Source organism: Notamacropus eugenii, chromosome X (assembly GCF_028372415.1).
Source record: "Notamacropus eugenii isolate mMacEug1 chromosome X, mMacEug1.pri_v2, whole genome shotgun sequence".
Classification (NCBI taxonomy): domain Eukaryota; kingdom Metazoa; phylum Chordata; class Mammalia; order Diprotodontia; family Macropodidae; genus Notamacropus; species Notamacropus eugenii.
Window position 1 is genome coordinate 4,247,661 of NC_092879.1, and position 23,300 is coordinate 4,270,960.

Below are 23,300 nucleotides of genomic sequence, written 5' to 3' on the forward strand. Positions count from 1 at the left end.
TTTGTTGTTGTTGTTGTGTTTGTCCTTCGTTCTCAAAGAGGACCATGACATCAAGAGGATGACATGACTTACAATTGACTTTGATTTGAGGGAGAGAGGGCTGTGCAAGGTCACTAAGGTCATTTTCTTCTACTGAGCCATCTGTATCCAGTGGCCTGATGCCACTGAGAGATGATGCGAGGATGCAATGGGAGACGCTGGACCTTTCAGGGTATGGTGTTTTGCATTGCCACTTTGAGAGAGATACAACCATTCAATGAATAGGCTTTTTGAATAGTTGTACAAGTGATGGCCCAATTAGTAAAAAAAAAAAAATTAAATTAAATAAACCTGGGAAGAGAAGACCTTCAGGTTTCTTGGGTAAAAGAGAAACAAATACTGTTTAGTATATAAATTCACTCTGTGCTGGGTTGGTGGGGACTTGTTGTCCAGTCTACGAGCTCCGAAGTGAACTGGTTTTGAGGCTTGATCTTTGAGCAAGAGATGTAGCCAGTAAACCCAGAGGAAAAAAGACAGGCATTGGGAGTGGAACACGGGAGGGGGCCATGATCGGACTTTTTGGACCTGTCAAAGTTACTTTATCTTAAAACCAAATAAAGTTTAAAGGTCAAAAAGACTTCATGCCAGCAGTAGGAATGTTTTCATCTTGAGTTTTCCTGACATGGCTGAGGAAGAACAAAAGGCAGGAGCCTCTTCCCTTAAGGCTCCCAAAGCTGCTTCAGGACAAGCAGATTCCTGGCTAGCTCCTTCTATGCCAAGAGCCCCAGCCTCCCGTCCCTTTCACTACCTCTACCCTATTCTTCACCTCCTTCTTACTTTCCCCTTCCCTTGAAAGCTTTGTTCTGGGAAGGATGACTACATCTAGCCATTATGTCCTCCCGCCTTGCCTTCCCTTACCTGCTCTAGCCCTGAGGAGGATAACTTTGTTCAGTCTCAGTTGCCTCCTCTTGCTTTTCCCTTTCCACTTTCCCTTAAGGACTCTGGTCTGGAGGAGGATAGTTACAATCCACCTACAGACTAGGGGCCTGAACCTATTTCCATGTGGCCTATGACTTTAAGGTAGTGAGTCAGAAATATAGGGGGCGCCAAGGTTCCCCACCTGCAGCAACCCACAGAGGTGCTCCCAGCAAAGGGTGCAGGATCCATCTTTATTCTGTCAGTTCTTGAATCCTTGCAATCCCCTTTTCTCGGAATAATAATAACCAGTTCATGATAGGGATTTCTAACCAGCTTCTGATTCCCTCTCTTTCTCTATAGTTAATTGTGAGCTCTGTGTTTTTCCTGCCCTTAGTTGTCAAGTTGTCTGTCAATGTATGTCTCTATCCATATTATGTGTGTTGTAAACAAGTCTGTTGTCTTGTAAGATTGAAATGCAAGAAGGCAGAGATTTCTAAGGGTTTCAGCTAGCGAAGCAAACAAACAAAACTTTAAGACTTTTCCTTGTTGTTCTACTCTGGCCAGGAATTACAATAGAAAATTAGATACAGCTAAAAATCATCTCAGGAGATTTTGTAGGTTGTGAGATGAATCATTCAAAAGTTTGGAAACTGATCATTTGGAATTATTGGAAAAGAACTCCAAGAGTTCACCTTGCTGAAACACCCCCTTTCAATCCTGATCTCTTAACATTCTCCACTCCCTCCCAGACTTAAGATAGGATCCGCAAATGTGGATTTTTAACAGCTGCAAGGTTTCATGTTAACCCCTCTCATTCCAGATCAAATTATAGAGAAGAGGATGAAGCAGAATTGTAGGGAAAGAATTCACAGACTGGCAGTGATTCTAACAGTCCTGTGTCCTTGGGCACCTTGTAGTCCACCCTTCTAGGAAAAACTTGGAAATGTCACCCAGGTCCTATACATTCTGCCCATGCTGTCCCAGCAGCTGAAACAGCCCCAGGCTCAATAAATTCTGCAGCTGTGGGGCAAGGGATGGGTGGATGGATCAGGTCTGTGTCGAACATTCGCTTCGAATTGCCTTCAGAAATTATCACCACTGGGACGCCAGTTGTTTTGCTGTTGGTAAACTTCACACTTCTCTGTTCCAATTGCAAAAATGTATTTTATCTTTATTTGGCACTTTTCTTGATTTGTAAAGAAAAAACAATAATGGTTGTTGTTACGGTATCAAAATGTTATAATGATTGCAAAGTGCTTAACTTACTAGCATATGTTACATACAATGTTATTGTTATCTCTCTCTAACACAATTGTTATATTTTAAGTTGTTTTAATTATCAAAAGTAATAAGATCAACAATTTTGGAAATACAAATGAAATCATCTGAATTTATTGATGTGTTATATCTAAAATTGTATTGTATTTATGAATTTCTGTTAGATTTTTGAAATTTGAAATAACACTGTGAGGTAGAAATTTAAAGCAATTTTAATTTGGATCTTATTACTATTAATTTGACTTTTAACAGGATGTGATGAAATTAGATAATTTGACATTTACAATGATAGCATTTGTAATCTTACAAAATTTCCATTTGAAATGTTACAAAAATATGTGGTGGTTTAAAGGTAGTGTTTTTGCATATTAAGCAAGGTGATTTAGAAATGCATTGAGCTAAAGTTCTTATAAAACTCTGTGCAAAAATTTCTGTGTTGTAGAATTCTTATTGAGCAAATGAGAATTCTTACAAAAAGTAGGGGAGTGATTTTCAGGCCTGTTTCATCTAACAGATATACTTATGTATGTTAATTTAAAGGTTTATGGACTAGGTATATGAAATGCCAAATGCACTTAATTTCTGGTGATGTATTTATGGAGAATTTGTAACTTGATTAGGGTAAATTGATTGGATATGTCATTCTTCACTTATAGAAACTAAATCTCCCGTCCATTACAAACACCTTTTTGACTAAGGAACTTTGTGATGTCTAGGAATTCTGTAATAACCAAGAATTTAGTTTTGTTATAATACTTTCTAAATCTGTGTTACTTTACACCGACTTAGTTTTAATGAATTCCAATTTTAAAAATTCATTTTTGTTTTAAGGAGGAAGAAAGAGATATCTATCATTTTAAAACTTTCCAAATAATTTTCTTCATAAAACTTTAGGGAACGTCATAATTAATTCGAAACTATTTTTATGGAAGGGGAAATACTTTTAGAAGACATGTTTAAAAAATGTTGTGTGAATTTTTTGAAGGCCTGCTAAATTTTAAAGACGATTTATTGCTAAATTAATGTGATGAGTTATAAAGCAGAAGAGATCTTGCTATTTTCATATGAATTTGTAGTCACTCCGCGGCCTAAGCAAGAGTTATAATTTGTGTTTGAACTTTTCATACGTAAAAGACTTAAATCCTGAAGTATCACATTCTTCTAATCATTAGGGAAAAAAGACAATCTTGTGAAAGAAAGACAGAAACCCATCAACGTGTAAGGTTAGGCATCAATCTCTTTGCTTTGTTTAAGTTGGAAGGGGATTCCAGTACAGTTATGTTTGTAAAAAGTAATATCTTATTAGCTAACTTGTTTTCTGCTTAAAATATAAAGGAAAGTGGAATAATCTGAATTGGGACTTAGAGATTTGGAAAGATAAATCAAGTTTTGATTGAAAATATGGAAAGCTGATAATAGGGTTTGGGAACAAATTGGTGTTATCCCAAGCCCTCTTGTTCCTACATAGTTGTTATGGATACTTTTCTGTCAATTTGAGATGGCTTAAGTATGTTTAGAGAGTGTGAGGAAGTATTTTAAGAATACAAGAAAAATGATGTAAGTTGATTTGATAATTCATAACTCAATTAAATTTGAAATGGCCCTATCTGAAGGACACTAGCCAACATGTATATGCTTTTTAAGACTGGGACTGCAATTTATTATTGTTTTTAGCTCTGATTACAGGAATAGTTGTCTAAGCTATCATTAAACCAATCAGCATGTGCTGCAGGCTCAGAAGTGGGTGGTGGATGCCTGGGAAGGATTTGAAGAGAGCCTTGGGCACAGCCTGGGTAGGATCTTCCTAACTCTATTTTCAAATGTGCTATTTCCTTTCTGAAAAAGCAAATTCCCCAGTTGATTACACCTAAGCCTTGCTTTCAGTTCCTAGCGAACACGTGATTGTCTATGAGATAATGGCTCTCTCCTGGACACAAACAGAACTAAGGAAGTACTTTCCTTCTGTTAAGATATATGACATTGCACCTCTTTTTCTTTTGTAGCAAATGTCTATAATGAAGAAGTTCTGTAAGTACAAGGCTAAATCTCCTAAAGAACAGATGGATATTGGAACATCTCTGAGTCACTGTAGTGGGATGCAGAAACGTATGGCTTGAAATTTTAAGGTATGTTCACGGCAGATCCATCTATTACGTTCATTGCCTCTGCTCTTGAGTAAACATGTAAGCCCAGAGGAGACGTTGCTGTCTAATTTCAAAGGGGCCTAAATAAAAGATGACATCAGACTTCAATGACTTTCCCAAGAATCGGAAGAGACCTGCACGAAGAACAGCTCCCTCCATATCTGAGCCCATTGCATACCCAGGACTTGTTGCTTAGAGGTTTTCCATACCTTTCTTGGTTTACCTGCCAAAACTTCAGCTTGTCTTTGACCAAAAGTAAGAAATGATAACACTTAACATCATTTTTCACTTTTAATAAGGGCCAAAACCTGAACTAATCAATCAGACTGCTTTGTTTTGCTCTAAAAATGCCCTTTCCTGTGTCAGGAACATCAAAGACCTGTTTTTGACAGGATGCCTACAACAAGAATGATATGATTTTTCTTTTCTTGATATACTGAGACAGAGGAAAACAGAAATCCTAGCATCTTAATTTCCAACTGACTCTACCTTGTTAATTGTCCTGTCTCACATTATTTACAACTTGTACAACTAAGAAAATTCGTTTCTCATGGTAAAGTATATTTACGCCTGGTCATTGTTTTATCAGACAGTCAGAGGTTTTCCTTCTGGCTCCATGGCCATGTAACTACTCATTTCAAAGGAATACACAGTATGCATTTAGCCTGTTTGCCTTTTTTTTTAACGAAACTTCCAGATCTACAATCCCTACAAATTGCCCACTTCAGTGACACCATTGAATTTAAAACTGTAAAAATAAGTTTTTGTCTTTCTTTTTTTTTCAGGATTACTTTTTATTGCAGATAAAAACACCCATTTCTTTAGCCTTTTTTTTATTTTTTAGTGTTTAACAATCACTGATATAAAATTGAGATTTTATCCCCCCCACACCTACCCCCCACTAGCCCCCTTCCTCCCCACGACTGCATACAATTCTGTATAGGTTCTACCTATACTTTTCTATTGAGTGTATTTTCACTATAGTCATGCTATGTAGTCAGACTAAAATAAATGAAAGAAATCATATAACAAATCAAAACATGATACACAAAAACTTACACATACACAAACATGATCTGCTACATTTTGCGAATAACTTCCATATTTCTTTCTCTGAGTGTGGAAGGCATTTTGCCTTGAGAACCACCATTGGGATTTTTTTTTAAAGAAGTTCTTGCGTTATTACGAAATTCCAAGTCTACCAGAAAAAAACTCTCGCACATTGTGGTCGTTGCTGTGCACAAAGTTCTCCTGGTTCTGCTCCTTTCACTCAGCATCAGGTCATATAAGTCCTTCCAGGCCTCTCTGAAGTCTTCTTGTTCATCATTTCTTATGGCACAATAGTACTCCATTACATTCATATACCATAATTTATTCAGCCATTCCCCAATTGATGGACATCCCCTTGACTTCCAGTTTTTCGCAACTACAAAAAGTGCTGCTATAAATATTTTTGTACATATGGGACCCTTTCCCATTTTTGTGATCTCTTGGGGATACAGTCCTAGTAGCGATATTGCTGGGTCAAAGGGTATGCATATTTTTGTAGCCCTTTGGGCATAGTTCCAAATTGCTCTCCAGAATGGTTGGATGCGCTCACAGCTCCACCAACAATGAATTAGTGTCCCAACTCTCCCACATCCTCTCCAGCATTTATCATTTGCTTGTTCTGTCATGTTTGCCAATCTTGTAGGTGTGATGTGGTACCTCAGAGTTGTTTTGATTTGCATCTCTCTAATCAATAGTGATTTAGAGCATTTTTTCATATGATTATAGATATCTTTAATTTCTTCTTCCGAAAATTGCCTGTTCATATCCTTTGACCATTTATCAATTGGGGAATGACTTGTCTGATTATACATTTGGGTCAGTTCTCTATATATTCTAGAAATGAGGCCTTTATCCCCAAGCTTATCTGTAAAAATTCTTTCCCAATTTACTACATCCCTCCGGATTTTGGTTGCATTGGGTTTGGTTGTGCAAAAACTTCTCAGTTTAACGTAATCAAAGTTATCCATTTTGCATTTCATAATGTTTTCTATCTCTCCTTTAGTAAAAAATTCTTCCCTTCTCCATAGATCTGATAAATACACCATTCCTTGCTTCTCCAGTTTATTCATGGTATCAATCTTTACACCTAAATCATGTACCCATTTGGACTTTATTCTTGTGTACGGTGTGTGGTATGGGTCTCTGCCTAATTTCCGCCATACTGTTATCCAGTTTTATTACATGTAATTTTTAATGCATTATGATCTGAGAAGGATGCATTGATTATCTCTAGCTTTCTGCACTGGATTGTGAGATTTTTATGTCCTAGAACATGGTCAATTTTTGTAAATGTTCCATGTACCGCTGAGAAAAAGGTGTATTCCTTTCTATTCCCATTTAATTTTCTCCAAAGATCTATCATATCTACATTATCCAGAGTTTTATTTACCTCCTTAACCTCTTTCTTGTTTATTTTGAGGTTAGATTTATCGAGTTCAGAGAGGGGAAGGTTGAGGTCCCCCACTAGTATAGTTTTGCTGTCAATTTCTTCCTTCAATTCCCCCAACCTCTCCTCTAAGAATTTGGATGCTATACCACTTGGAGCATACATGTTTAGTAATGATATTGCTTCATTGTCTATGGTGCCTTTTAGCAGGATATAGTTTCCATCCTTATCCCTTTTGATTAGATCTATTTCTGCTTTTGCTTTGTCTGAGATTTGGATTGCTACTCCTGCCTTTCTTACATGAGCTGAGGCACAATATATTCTGCTCCATCCTTTGCCCTTTATCCTATGTGTATCCCCCCGTTTCAAATGTGTTTCTTGTAAGCAGCATATTGTTGGATTATGGCTTTTAATCCATTCTGCTATCCGTCTCCGTTTTATGGGAGAGTTCATTCCATTCACATTCACAGTTATGATTACAATCTGTGTATTTCCCTCCAACCTCTTTCCCACCATTTGTGCTTTTAGCTCTCCCGTCTCCCTTCCCCTCCTCAATAGTATTCACTTTTCTCCCCCTCCTCCTGCAGCCTTCCCCTCCTTCTTTTAGCCCCCCCTCCCTTTTACTCCCCTTTACTCTTATTGCTTCTTCCCTCCCTTTTAGCCTCCCTCCCCTTTTTTCCCCCTTCCCCTCCTACTACCTTATATAGCTAGTTAGGATTATCTACTTAAGATTATTGTTCCCTCCTTTAAACAAGTCAGATGAGAGTACCTCTCAAACAATGCTCATCTCTCTCCCCTCCTTCCCTCTACTATAGTTTTGTACTTCTTCCTGTGATGTAATTTGCCATTTTCTGCTTCCTCCTTTTCACACCTCCTATTACAATCCCTTCTCATATTTAAATCATATTTTTGACATGACATCATTTACTTTATACCCGTTCCCTCTACGTATATCCCTTTTATCATTATAGCTGCACGGTTCTCAAGATTAACAGGTATCATCTTCCCTTATAGGGAGGTAAACAGTTTGTCCTAATTGAGTAGCAAGTTTTTGTTTTTGTTTTTTCCCCCCTGTTTACCTTTTTATGATTCTCTTGAGACCTGCATTTGAAGATCAAATTGTCTTTTGAGTTCTGGTGTTTTGATCAGGAAGCTCTGGAATTCCCTTATTTCGTTGAATGACTTTCTCCTTGCTTGAAATGTTATCCTGAACTTTGCTGGGTAGTTGATCCTTGGTTGAAGTCCCAACTCCTTTGCCTTACGGAATATTCGGTTCCAATTCTTTCGATCTTTTAATGTAGAAGCTGCAAGGTCCTGTGTGATCCTGACTGTATGTCCTTGATATTTGAATTGTTTCTTTCTGGCTGCTTGTAGTATTTTCTCCTTCACTTGATAGCTCTGGAATTTGGCAACTATATTTCTTGGGGTTTTGAGTTTGGGATCCCTTTCCGGTGGGGAACGGTGGATTCTTTCGATGACTATTTTGCCCTCTGAGTGTAGTACTTCTGGGCAGTTTTCCTTGATGATTTCCTGGAAGATATTGTCCAGACTCTTTTCTTCATCATGGGTTTCTGGCAGGCCAATAATTCTTAAATTTTCTCTCCTGGATCTATTTTCTAAGTCAGTTGTTTTTCCAATTAAATATTTTACATTTTCTTCTGTCTTTTCATTCTTTAGATTTTGTTTGACTGATTCTTGTTGCCTCATTGAGTCATTAGTTTCTACTTGCCCAATTCTAATCTTCATTGTATTGTTTTCTTCAGTTAACTTTTGCATCTCCTTTTCCATCCGACCAATTTTTCCCTTTAAGGAGCTATTTTCTCCATTTAATTTCTGTACTTCTTTTTCCATTCGAACAATTGTCCCAGTTAGGTTTTGGGTTTCCTTTTCCATTTGATCAATTTTCCCAATTAGGTTTTGGGTTTCCTTTTCCGTTTGATTAACTCTTCCTTTTAGAGAATTATTTTCTCCAGTTAATTTTTGAACTTCCTTTTCCATTTGTTCAATTTTCCTTTTCAAAGTGATGTTCTCATCAGTGAATTCTTTTTTTTATAATTTTAAAATCATTGGCCAGTTTTTCTTCTATTCCCTTCTTCAGCTGTTCCAGGTAATCTAGTTGTGCTTGCGAGAAGTTCATAGTCCCTTCTGAAGTTTCAGATGGAAGTACAGTCTCAGCTCTGACCTCTTTGGTGTTTGTGTTTTGGTCCTTATCCCCGTGGAAAGATTCTATGGTTTTTTCACTTTTCGTCTGCTTTTTCCGATTCATGATGTTGGCTGAGTGTTGTAGCTTCTGGTTCTTTCAGTCAGAAGGTACAGAACTTTGTGTTGAGCTGATGTGTGAAGAAGCTAAAAGCAGGTTTTTGCTTTTTGTTTCCCAGATCAACCCTGGGGTTAGCTTGTTAAGTGTGTGGGAGGGGTGGTCTGGTCACAGGAGATCTCCTCAGCTGACCTGAGGCAAAGGCAAGGTCAGGGGATGGTGATCCCAGCTTCCCTATTGTCTTCCCTTTTGCCTTGGAGGGCTGAGGCACGCCTAGATGCTAATGCGTGTTCCCACCCCTCCTGGGGCTCGTCTCCCGGCCCTGAGGCTTGCCTGGGTCTCAGTGCGAATTTTCTCTGCCCTGGGTCCTCTGTCCTTCCGGATTGCCTCCGCCACAGTAGGAAGAATCCCCCTTTGCTATTTTCCTAGCCTCTGGTGTTTTGAGACTATTTTCCCCCTTCTGCTGTTCCCGCTCATCCAGGATTTTTCTGGGGATATATTTTGTGGTTCTTTCACGGTCATCAGCGGGGAGGAGAGAGAATTTACTGATCACTCCGCCATCCTGGTTCCCGGAAGTTCAAGTAGGTGACTTACCTAAGTTTTAGTCTTCAGGCTGAAGGTTTCAAGGGCTGCTGCGCTGATATCTGGCGCTCAGCGGCTCTCAGCGGCTCGGTTTGGCTGGTCTCCTGCTCCGCTGGTTTCGCCTGCCACTCTCGGGCTTCTCAGGTCCCTTCTGCCTTGCTGCGCTGACCTCGCTGCACTGTGCGCTGAGGCTCAGCCCTGCGGAACAGATCCTTCCCGCGGACCTTCCAGTCTAACCTGGGCTCCGAATCCGTCAAAGTCTGTCACCCACTGGATTCCGCACCTCCAAAGTTTGGTCAGATTCTCCTTTCAGAGGTATCCAGAGGAATTTGTGCAGGAGCTTAGGTGAGTCGTTGCTTTCACCACCCATTTCTTTAGTCTACTTAAGGTTTTCAAAGAATTTTCCTCAAAAACCATGTGTGAGGCAAAGAGTATCAGTAATTATGCTAAAAAAAGAAAGAAACGAAAGGAAACTCTAATGAAAGGAGGAAAACCATTTACTAAGCACCTACTATGTGCCAGGTACTGGGCTGAGTGCTTTTTACAAATATTACTCATTTGATGCTCACAACAACCCAGGGGAGTGGGTTGGTATCATATTATCTTCTTTTGCTCTTGAGGAAATTGAGGCAGGCAGAAGTCCTGGGTCACACAGCCAGGTGTGTCTGAGGTGGGATTTGAACTAACATTTAACTAATAACTGCAGGCCAAATGATTTATCCACTGTGCCACCTAGCTGCCTGCTACATTTACAATAAGACGGAAGATCAAAATTTGAACCCACACTCTGACTCCAAATTCAGTTCCTTTCACTATCTCTTGAACGCAGCATCAACACCAACAAGAGAGGGCTGTTAGGGCATTATTCCCAACTCCTCACTCTCCATCATCATCCTCCATTCAGTTACCAAATCTTGGCACTTCTACCAGCCTCCGTCCCTTTTATCTAATTGCATAGCCTCATCCCCTTTTGCTGTGTTCTTGCTCTCTGAACCTCCTCTGACTTTAAAAGTCCTTCACAAAAATGTCCTCAGCTACCTTTCTAGCCTTCTTGCTGTCAAAACTCCATTTCCCGCAGCTATGCCCTTGCAGTGCATCCTGAAATGCACTGTCTCTCCACCTAAAATTCACAGAATCCCTCACCCCTTTCAAGACTCAGTTCAAGCACTGCCTTCTTCATGAAACCCTTCCTGGTCCCCCAGGTTACCAGTACCTTTCCAAACCTCAAATTTACTGGGTACGTATAGTATAGATTCATGTTGTCTTCTCCATTAGAAAATAATCTCCTCGACAATATATATTGTCTTCCTATCCAGTGCCAAGTACAATGTCTGGCATATAGGAGGTGCTCAGTATATGCTTGTAAAGAAATCAGTTGCCTTAGAGAGACAGTATTTGGAGGTCAAAATCCACATCTCACTTCCCACATCCAAATCCCATTCCCTCTGAGTAAATTTTCTCCTCTTTAAAACGAAAGGATTATACTGGATGACCTTTCAGGCCCTTCCCACTCTAACATCTTGGTGCTGGCATCCCTATAGAGCAAATGCCCAACCCGAAGCATTGGCTAGTGCAGTATGTTGTCAGCCTGGGAACAGATAAGACAGGGGAGATAAGTGTATAGAGACTGCAAGAGAATGAAAGAAAGCTTGCAGTTAGGTTTGAGGATGAGGAAGAACCAAGGATTTCTTCAGTAAACAGTAGAAAAAGTAGGGAAAAAGAGGAGAAAGAGAGAGTGGGGGAGAGAACAGGGGAAAAGAGGAGAGAAAAGAAAGAGAAGAGGAGAGAGAAAAGGAAGGGGAAGAGAGAAGAGCGGAGTGGTCACAACCAAAAGACCTAGGGATTGTGTTGTAAGCATTTCTGCATTGATTATTAGACATGAGTTCGAATCCTGGCTTTGAAATGGAAATGAGCTGTGTGAACCTAGGAAGTCACTGAGGACATCTTTCTCCATAAAAAATGTGGGAATCATAGGATAATTGTGACAATAAATAGTAGACATCATTTACATAGTGCTTTAAGATTTCCAAAGCTCTTTACAAATATTATCTCATGTGATCCTTATAACAACCTTGAGAAGTAGACTCTTTGATTATTCCCATTTTACAGATGAGGAAACTAAGGCATACATGGGCTTTAATGACTTCCAGGCTGCATGTATATTTGGCAGGATTAGAATTCAGGTCTTCCAGCCTCTGGGGCCAATACTGTACCCTATGGGTCACTTGAAATCCCTTCTTATTCTAAGTTGTATCAGTCAATGAAACAAGCATTTATGGAGAGTGCCTGTGAGTCAGTCAGAGGCTGTAAGAGACAGGGAGGGAGGGATGCCTTATTCCACCCCCTCCCTACCGTGTACCATGCCTGGAATAGTCTTCCTCTTCATCTCTGCCTCTTGGCTTCCCTGTAATACCAACTGAAATATCACCTTCTGTAGGTCTTTCCTGATCCCCCATCACATTATTAGTAACTTCTCCCTGTTGTTTGTCTTCAAAGTATCCTGTCTACAGTTGGCATATAAAATGCACATGCTATCTCCCCCATCAGACTTCAAACTTCAGGGGTAACTATCTATTACATTTCTTTGTATGTCCCAGCAGTTATCATACAGTAGGTACATGATGCTTATTGAACGATTGGATAGATATCCACCCCCATAATCTTCACTCCTTGAGAGGGAACACTGACCCTTTGTCCCTCTCTCTTCTTCCCAAAAGTTATGGGCTAGGGAAACCCTCCAGTCAAACCCCCAACACACACACACCAGCACGAACACACAGACACACACACAGACACACATGCACACACCCCATCACCATCATCATCAAAATCACAATCATCACAGGATGGCTCTGGCTACTTCTACCCTTTCAACAAGGAGTCACCAAGTAGTGTCCTAACTATCATGGCTTCCAGAACCCCTCCTCCAGGCATTGGGTATATCTGATTTGCAAATGCACCCTAAGAACACCTAGGCCTTGCAATTCCCCCCTTGCTGAATACCAATAACCACGGAGCTTTTCTATCTACACTGAAAGTGAAACCTCTTTAGAGCTCTGCCTTGAAAAATGGGATTATCTTCTCTAACTTTTGGTTTTAGGCAGTTAGATGTCTACTGGAGGGAACAGTGGCCTTGAAATCATGAATACTTGAGTTCACATCCTAATCGAAACACTTAGGCGCTATATGATTGTGGGCAACTCACTAAATTTCTCTGTCTCAGTTTCCTCATCGGCAAAATGAGAACAATAGCACCCACCTTGCGGGGTTTCTCTGAGAATCACATATGGACATGCAAAGTGCGTTTCAAATCTTAAAAAGCTACATCAAACTTGTATGTATACATGAAACTTGTATCCACAGTGTTTGGCATACAACAGGCTTTCAACAAATACTTCATTCATTTGCTGTTGTAGGCATTAAGGATACATGGACAAAGAGGAATTCGCTTCTGTGCTCTGGTTTTAAGACTGGAGCAGGTGGGTTCCCCTCTTTGCCTCCCCAAACCAGCCCTCTCGGGTCTCATCTCCCACTGCTCACTGTCCTTCCATGTCGGAGCTCACAGAGAGCAGGAAGGGACCCTATGAAGATCCCTAGGCCAACTCCCCATTTCTCAGATCAGTAAACTGAGCCCCAGAGAATCAGGTGACATGCCTCATGTCACAGAAGTGGAGCTCCCAGTCAGGTGGACCACTCTATGGGGAGGCTCAGGGAAGCTGTAACCCACCCAAAGACCTCTGGGCTGGAGAGGGGAATTTCAGCTCAGGTCGGGGTTGGAGTTAGGTGGACAGTCTTGGACAGTGAGGTCCTTTTCATCTTGGAAGTCCTGATTCTCGGTAAGATCTGGCCCTTTCCTAGTTAGCAACATCCTGACCCTCTCCCAGAAGTAGAGCGGGGCTGGAGGCTATAGTCTCTTTCTTTTAATAGCATTGCATCCATTTGTGGCATGGCCGCTAAAGAGTTCAAGGCTCAGTCCCCACAAACCCCTCGGGTACTCTAAGTGTGGCCATCGGGAGGGGAGGGGCTGCAAGAGAGGGTGCTCAGGAGTAGAAAGGCATAGTTCTCTCATGGAGGCAGCTGCTTTCCCACCACAGCCTTCTCTCCAAGTCCTCCAGGGCTGTTAGCATGGCCAATCGCTCCCCTACCCACCCCCCCAGAATGTGTCTGGCCAGTGAAAGGAGGGAAGAGTTAGCTAGGGTGAGGTTAGGGCAAGGCTGGCGGCAGGGTAAGGCAGATGTCAGCAAAGGACTACCAGACCAGGAGCGCCACCCCAGACCCAGCAGGGCCGGCTTCCCTCCAGAGTCCCCACTTCTGGCAACGTCAGGCACTAGAGGAATAGTCCACAAGAGTAGGCAGCCACTACTGGGAAGCAGGAGAGAGGGACAGGGAGCCCAGAGAAATCCAAAACCCCCAAATCTCCAAGTCCGGATTTTCAGGGAAAGTCTGATGTACTTTAGTGGTGGTTTGCTTTTTCCAAATTTGTTCTTGAAGGGCAGTTCAATGAAGGAGGTTGACACCACGAACATGCGGGGAATGAAGCGGGGGGTTCATGCGTAGCTCCTCCACCACCATGTCTGGGGGGAGGGGGTTCAGTCTCAGTAAACACAGCTGTAAGTGGGAGGTGCCCAGAAAGGGGCAGAGGAAGGTGAGAGTCTGCTTCCTCAGTGAGACAGGACTGGGGAGACAGGAAGCAGGCTACTCAAAGTCCAGTAGATCCTTGAGGGTTTCATCCCAGAAGCCCCCTCCCCTGTCTTCCTTCTCCAGGAAAGCCACCTTGGCTTGGGAGCAGGAAGCTTGGAGGCTGGAGTCCGGGACTCAGGATGGAATGGGAGGAATGGGGCTGGAAAGCTGGTGGTCCCCTAAGGTCCTCGAGCCCTCTTTGGAAAAGGCAAGTGGGTCAAGAGCCAGTGATGCAGCAGAGTACATGGAGCCCAGCCATTAGGGTCTGGGAGCCATTTTCTTTGGAGTTCCAGACGGACAAGCAGACTGTCAGGGGGTATGAGGAGGAGAGGAAGACCAAATCCTAATGTCACTGTTTTCATGGGTGCTAGGGTTGTGGGGAGAGAGGCTTCACTCCCAGGAGACCTTAATGCGGAAAACTTCCAGAGAGCTGGATGGCCCATGTGTAACAGCTTGTCAAAGGTGAGGAGGTCCACTGGAAGGGGCCACTGACTGCAGTCATGTGGAAGTCTTTGAACAATTCATAAGAAGTAACCTTCATATCTATACCTCCATGGGATCTCTGAGATAGAGAAGAAAAGAGGTATGTCCCATTTGCTGCGTTGAGGTTTGAGTGGGCTGAGGTGGCATTTTCCCCATTCTACATAGGGTTGCAGTCCTCACACCGGGAGAGAGAATCATGGGGGAAGTTGTTGAACCTCATCAACTGGATCATGGAGTCCATATTATGCACCAGCGACTGATTCCATTCAAAGATCCGGGCTAGGGGGCTTTTCTTGTATGACAACCAGTCCCCAAACTGCTTCCCCAGGTCAGGCATCCCACAGGCATTGAACACCAACTCAAAATACAGTAAGCTGTAGCTGGCCCAATAGCCCTTCTCAAACAGCTCCTGAGTCTTGTCAGCCACCACCATCAGACACAAAATCTGCTCAAGGATAGCAAGCAAGCCATTCATGGGCTTGAACTTTCCAGAAATGAAAACATTTTAATCTACAATCATCCACTGGGTGTTGTATGTACCACTGCTGAATTTCTTAAAGATGGCAGACCACGTGGAGCCATCCTGGGCCTGTTGTTTGGTCACAATATTACATAGCCACTCGACAACGCTGTTCTGAGGCTTAACTTACTCCCACAGCTCCACATTGCTGTTGCCACTGGCCATCTCTATGGTCACCAACTCACTGCCCAAGATATAGAAGGCATCACAGGAGAAAATGGTCCCAGGATAGGAGGAGAAAAGCTGCTCCTTCTCAAGGATCAGTGGTGACCCACCTTTGGGCACTGTGAGGAAACGGAAGTCTTATTTCTTGATGATGCCAAGCATGTGCTGGTAGGAATTCCAAGTGTCGTGAGACACCAGGAGCTCACTGTTGTTAGGCAGCAGCTTGGTGAGGGCTGAGCAGGATCCAGAGCCCATGACCAGACTCTCCTTCGTCTTGTTGAGGGCTGGCACCAGGTCCTCCAAATCACAGGACAGGTGGAACAAGAGGAAGCCAAAGGGAATGATAGTGAAATTCTTAGCTGGGAAAGTTATGTGACCCTGGTAGATATCCTCCAATCCCTTCAGTTGCAGGACAGCAAGCTCTACCTGGTGCCAGTAATCGACATCCTTGCCAGACGAAATCTGCTTCTGCATCCAAGTCAGGTTCAGCTCGATGTACTTCTTCTCACAGTCTCATACTTGAAGGGGCTACAGCAATCCACCACTCTGTTCATCTAGTGCATGTAGATGAGCTCAGTAGACACAGGTGCTCAGGTACCTCCCCCATCCTGACTGCATAGGCCTGCAAGGCATCACTGAATTTCTCATTGGCAGCCAAATGCAAGAAGCCAAATGCAAGAAGCCAAATCCGCCCATTCTCGTTGATGGCGTTGGTGAGATTGGGCCAGGCGACAGCTTCCGCCTCTCAGGCCTCCACCATATTGAGCTGACCTATGGCCGAGTCCATCACCCCTGAACTGGTCATGGAGGATGGCGGTGGCAGCCAGGGCTGAGGCAGGCTCAGCACCAGCCCCAGCCCCAGAGCCAGCCCCAGGGCCAGACGGTCACCCTGCTAAGAGTTTTTGTCCTTCTAAGACACACTTTGATCAAGTTTCTTTTTTTCTATACTGACTTTCAAAGCAATCACTTTAGAATTTCAGCTATTTATGTTTAAAATGGATAGTATCATGATAAAGTCTGTTTGTATAAGTCATGTCGGTAAAAATTGTGAGAGAAAAACATAGCTCTCTTTATTTAGGAATTGTTAACTATTAACTCTCTCCAGATTCTGCAAAATGAAGCATAATCAGAAAAGGAATGAGAGTAGATATGATTAATTTGCAAATTTGTTTGAGTTGTTCCCTAAAGTAGCATAACAGATCGTCTGTTAACAGAGTTGGGAGAACCTAGAACTTCTTTCCTAGGTTTCAACAAGCCTCTTTAAATGTTTTTGTGGTTACTAAAAACATCTTAATAGATTTTTAAAAAATGGTTTTTGTCCCACTAACTTCTTCTGCGGCTAGTAGTACGCAGTACATATTCTATCTTTGAAGGGAGAATGTGAGTGTTTTGGAGCTCTTTGATCTAGGATACCATAACAGAATTGCAGCTAATCAAGCAAAGGTTTATAATTGGGATAGGTAAATTAAAGAAGAAAATCAAGTGGATTGAAATGAACTCTATAGACTGAGAAAGTTTAGCAACAGTAGGAACAATCTGGAATATGGTTGAAATGTAGAAGAAAGCCGTGTAGTCTGAATAATGCATTTGAAAGCATCTGAAAAGAGAGAAAAAGTCTGGAGGGAAAACATGAAAGGTAGATAAGAAGTTAAGAGGACAAATAGAAGACATATCCTGTACACAGCAGGTGGGCAACTGCTCTAAGCCCCTACTGTGCCTGGACAGTTGATCTCAGTGCCTATGCTCTGGTTTCAGATTGTTTAAGCATCTTGAGAAGGTGTCAATAAGTTTGACTTTGTTTAAGTAGAAAGATTGAGACTGAAAGTTTTGTGGTTTGATTCCAAAGCCAATACAGGGTTAGGACAAATTTGCTAAACAAGATGTTCTTACGTATGATAACTGGAATAAATTACTCTCACTTAAAATCTTTTGCAGTAGATTGGCTGGAAATAATAAAGCTCATAATATAACATGCCTGGAACAAATAGCCCTTGAGTAAAGTATAATACTAAATAATTGAAAGCATAAATTGGGGTTCTAAATGGTAACATTTGGAAAATAGATCCAGATGTAATTGGATTAATTCTGGTCACATTTTAAGTGGAATTCATAATTATCATTATTCTAAATCAGGATGAAATGGACGGACCGAGACAAGCACAGGCAAGAGTTAATTGAGAATTTGGGAGCGTCTTTATTAGCCAGCGGCTGTCCACAAAGGAAGCAGCCCTGAACAAAGGTGTGTGTGCTTTTTAAGCATCTTAGCACCTCCCGGTACACCCTTGTGGTTCCAATAGCACACATTTTTCACAGAACACTTTTGACAGGGGTTCCTAGATACTGCTACTCAAGGGGGCACAACAGAGATGGGGGCCCAGGCAGCTGCTAGGCAAAGGGGTACAACAGAGAGGGGGGCCCAGGCAGCTGCTAGGCAAAGGGGTACAACAGAGAGGGGGGCCCAGGCAGCTGCTAGACAAAGGGGTACAACAGAAAGTGTAGCCACTAACAGTAAGTGGCTACTAGGCCCAACCCTGCCTAGAAACTCAACAGACATTTCTCAACTCAGGGGCTCTGGGGGGGAGGGGAAATAATGTCCACTTCACTCCCTCCTTTTCATGTAACTAATTTAAACGAGCGACTCATCAGAGTCCAAAGGGGTACAACTGGCTTGACGTGTGAACGATGTATCCACGCCTTGCGTCCTGCGACCTTAACCACTGATAAATTTGACAGGATCACTTGAAAAGGCCCGGTCCACCGAGGTTCAAGTGAGGATCCCCGGGGTAGTTGTTGCTTGAAGATTTGAGAGCACTCTGGACCTCGCGCAGAACCTGTAAGGACTTAAGGAGGGCAACATTAGAAAAATTGGGAAGCCAACACCCAGAATTAACAACTGAAGGAACAACCGGGGAACTACTCTGAATATGGTTTCAAAGAGGGGCCAGAGAGAGAGCCATGGGATTGGGGGGGGGGGTGTACACCTAGCCCGAAGCAGGGCAAAAGGAAGGAGATTCACCCAGGTCTCACCAGTTTAAGCTTAGCAATATGCTCCTTCAGGTTCCTATTCATCCTTTCTACCTGGCCTGAACTCTGGGGCCCAAGTACATGTACTCAAGCACCCCACTTTGTCCCCCTTTAAGCAGATGGGACCCAACATATTTTAGGATAAGGGATGAAGGTCTCGGCTTCTGAAACTGCTTCCTGCTGAGACTGGACGTAGAGCTGACCCTGCCTCACAGGGTCCCAACATTGGAGGGGTTGGGTCTTTAACCAGTATGAGGAACTTGTCGATTCAGAGGGTGATAGGTGATATTACAATTCTTGAGAAAGGGACGTCTCTCTATCAGGTCAGGGAACCTGGTGGAGGGAGGCAACTTACAGACCCTAATCACAGAGAATCCCACTTAATTGCTCATGCGGCTTTAGAAAAGAGAGGAGGGGGAGAAGCAAGACAACAGTACAACAAACAATGGGGAGATTTGAGTGACTTCCAGGTTTCAGCTACAGCCCACAGCGATTTCATAAAGAAAGCTGGTAGCTGGTAAGGGGGGGAAACCAACCTACTGTCCACAAGCCCTGGATACCTGAAACTGAGGTATCCAAGGAGAAAGGCCTTATGGAAAATTAAATACAATCTTCACATTCTTTCCTCTATACATTCTTCCCTTCATCTATCCCCTTTTTTCACAAGGGGACTATCCCATGTTATAAGTACAGATACAGAGATTTAAGATACAAAGGTAGATCAATGAATTATCCATTCAGAGGTTCCATCTCATCTGGGAAGGGACATCATCTGATGCAGTTTTCTGATCTAGATGCTCCTTCAGTCCATCTTCAGCACAGTATCTCTGCACATTCTTTATCTCGTAGAAATTCGGATGTCCACTCTCCTACATTACTGACCTTAATACCATTTCAGATGACCATTCTTAAGCTTTCTACCTTTATCACTCTACAAAATCAACATTGGGACTTTGGCCAATTGTCATATTTAAGAAATCCACATTAGAAACCAGTATTTACATCTTACACACAGATCTAAAGTCCTAAACTTGACAGCTTAATTTTAGACTTAACCTCAGATGTTCCCCTACCAACAATCTGTTGTTTCATAAATCTGATATTAAACTTACAAGACTTTTGACTATGGGAAATTGCCACGAAGAGTAGGGATATTTCAGGGAAACAATATCTCCCCAACTTCATGTCAGTTCCAGGCAGGAGCAGATTGTCAGCTGGCATTCAGTCAGGCTTAAAATCCACCACGTGTCAGTGGGGAAATTGAGTCAGGAGAATCCTATCTCAGCCCAGGCTGAACAGCCGTTCTCCCAACTTTATCATCACAGGCTTACTGACATCATGGATCAGAGGCTCAGACCACCTTTCTTGATATCCACAACTGGCGTTAGACTCAGAAGAACAGTCAATTAATAGTCCCATGACATCTTAGAATAGCAAGTTCCAATAATCAGGTTTCAGATATGACTATAATTTCACATTGGCTAAGAAATATCCTTGACTCTGTTTGAATTCAGGTAGGGGTGAAATTTTCTAATCATGCAGTATCTGTATTATAGCCAGACTCAGAAACAGTCAGGTGGGAAACATTCCTTTATAAAAAGACACAGTGGGGAAACTGACCAAGAGGATCCCATCCTAGATTGAGTCTAGAATTGTCCCCTTGGTGTTTCCTCTCCAGATACAAATTTCACCTGATAACAGTACAGGATGTGGGATCACAGTCCCTCTGAGTACCTTGTGGCATATTCTTTCAGACACTGATTTAATGCAGACAGCTATACCCAAATTCAAACTTAAACAAAAATATTTATGGTCCCAAATATTTTTACCTTAAACAGCAAATTTCACTAATCCCAATTTAAAAGCCAAATACAGTTACTTGTATTCCCATGGAGTTGAAATAAGCAATGAAAATTAACAGGACTCACATACATAACAGATTTCATTTAAGATCCTTCCTTCTCAAATTTAAAACTTGTCCTGATATAAAAGTCAATTGTTACAACTTTTGAGCAAGTCTCATTCATTGTTTATGAATTATATAAGCCAAACAATTTTCTTAGGACTGACGACCGTGTCCACATGAAAGGGGCCTTGGCAGTTTTACAAAACAAAAGGAATTGGCATGGATCCCATGCCTGCCAACCCCAAACATGTAGGAGGACTGTTCTGAATGGGCAGAACCAGTCTAAATAAATTATTACTCCATTCATTTCTATCCACACATAGTAATCAATTAACAATTTTAGGTTTAACATTAAAAGAGCAGCATTTTAGCTCTAGCTTTTTTAACAGCAAAGGTGAAAATACCTGGTTTTCTAAATAACATAGCTGACTTTACACAACTATTCCAACATCTTTTAGTTTCAACAAAATTCAGATTACAAATTGCTTTCTCTAACACCATTTCTGGATTATAGAGTAAAATAAAAATCTTGATGGTTCTAACTTTTACTCAAGAAAATTTCGCATCTGTGTCCACTCCTTAAAAATGTTTTTGAAAGAAAAAGTTGTGAAACTGCAAGTGGAAGTGAGGGAGACTCGGGAACAAAGTCCAGTGGCACCTAGTCTCCTCCTTTTCACTTGGGGGTTTCACAGCCCTATCTTTGAGGTGTATTTTCTTTTTTCTTTTTTCTGCATTTCTTTTGTCTTCTTCCCCGTGTGTGGGGAGGCTTTAGAGAGACCTTAGGGTTAGGTCGGGGAATCAAATCTATCCAGATGCTGACATATGGGATCTAATCTGGATGGCCCAGATCCCCATTCACTATTCTCCACACCAGTCCTGCAGTGGATTTATCAAAAGTCCCCTCGGGTGGCCAGTCCACCCCGAAGGTGGGCCATTCGTGTTGACAGAGTAAAGTTAATTTCTCCTTGGAGACTGTGTACCCATAATCAGCTGCAGCTTGTTGGAATTGTTTAATACACTTTATCATGAACTGCAATGGGGTGTCGGGACCTGAATGTCTTTGGCTCATGAGACCGGGAAAGGAGAGTAAGATACAAAGTCTGATTAAACTGGGGGTCAAACAAAAACACAAAACAAGAGACTGACAAAATGCATGGACACAGTTAGACAGTCTGGACTCAAACAAAAACACAAATCAGGAGACAGTCAAAATGCAGAATGCAGACTCAGTCAAGCGGTCCGGAATCTTGGAAACCCCAAAATACAGGAAAGCCAGACAAGATACAGAGTGCCGAGTCAGTCAAGCGGTCCAGGACTCTCAGAAACCCAAAATACAGGAAAGTCTATATAGGACCTCACGCGGCATCCCACGGAGGTCAGTAAGGACGTTTCCCGCTGCGTCCAGCCTCGCCACTTACTCCACAAGAGTACTCACCTACACAGACAGGGAGCTCAAAACGGCCACATCAGAGGAATTTTGCTACTGGGAGCCTGGTTCACATGGCTGTGCTTTGATATCGGGGCCGGGGAACATCAATCCCGGTGGCCACCCCCTGAAGTCAAAGCACAGTCCGGCCATCCAGGGCAGACGGTTTGCCTGTGCACACAGAGCCAGAGGCTGTCTTGGTTGAAGAAAAAGTACAGGCAGGTGCCTGTGCACACAGAGCCAAAGGCCATCTCGGTGGAACCTCCAGGTGAAATGGACGGACAGAGACAAGCACAGGCAAGAGTTAATTGAGAATTTGGGAGCGTCTTTATTAGCCAGCAGCTGTCCACAAAGGAAGCAGCCCTGAACAAAGGTGTGTGCCTTTTAAGCATCTTAGCACCTCTCGGTACAGCCTTGTGGTTCCAATAGCACACATTTTTCACAGAACACTTTTGACAGGGGTTCCTAGGTACTGTTACACAAGGGGGCACAACAGAGAGGGGGGCCCAGGCAGCTGCTAGGCAAAGGGGTACAACAGAGAGTGGGACCCAAGCAGCTGCTAGGCAAAGGGGTACAACAGAGAGGGGGGCCCAGGCAGCTGCTAGGCAAAGGGGTACAACAGAGATGGGGGCCCAGGCAGCTGCTAGGCAAAGGGGTACAATAGAGAGGGGGGCCCAGGCAGCTGCTAGGCAAAGGGGTACAACAGAAAGTGTAGCCACTAACAGTAAGTGGCTACTAGGCCCAACCCTGCCTAGAAACTCAACAGACATTTCTCAACTCAGAGTGTCTGGGAGGGAGCGGTAATAATGTCCACTTCAAGGAAACTTGTTAGTTGGTTGATTTTAAGTCGTTACTCATTATGTGAAGAGTAACGCACATAAAGAAAACTACCTAACATTAATTTGAAAACTCATTATGTTAGAAATATTATTAGAAAAGTTGACTATTATTCTATTTTTTTGGGTTATGGATGTAAATATGTTACTAAAAGTTTTTAGAACTTTAATTTTTACAATTCAGTGTTAAATGAAGAATAAAAATACAAATTTTACTTTATACAGGTTATAATAACGAAATAAATAATATTAAAGTGAATAAATGATAATTAAAAAATTCTTTGTTTTTAATCTGGATTTTTATTTACATTTTAGTCAAATATCATATTTGAGAGGGTTATAAGTAAAACAAAGTGGACATATCAGTTTGTGGAGGTTTCACTTACACTTGTTCAGAACGGTTTTCAGTGTAAAGTAATTTGGAGATGTAAAGTAATTTAGAGATTCAACTGACTTGAGGCAAGTAGACTAGAAATGGGTTTTGTGTTTCAAATCCACTATGTTGTTTATGTCATTGTGCAGATATACTGATAGATATGTAGATATATTTTTGCTATATTACCAGTTAAACTCTTTTTTTTAAAGTTATGTATTTAACTTTTAACATTCATTTTCACAAAATTTTGGGTTCCAAATTTTCTCCCCCCTTGTCCCCTCCCCCCACC

The 23,300-nt window shown here is 42.1% G+C and overlaps 1 pseudogene; it reads right to left on the reverse strand.

Annotated features, from left to right (window-relative positions):
- Positions 1-14,454: 14,454 nt before the first annotated feature.
- Positions 14,455-21,442, reverse strand: LOC140515824 (putative phospholipase B-like 2; annotated as a pseudogene).
- Between the last annotated feature and the right edge of the window lie 1,858 nt (positions 21,443-23,300).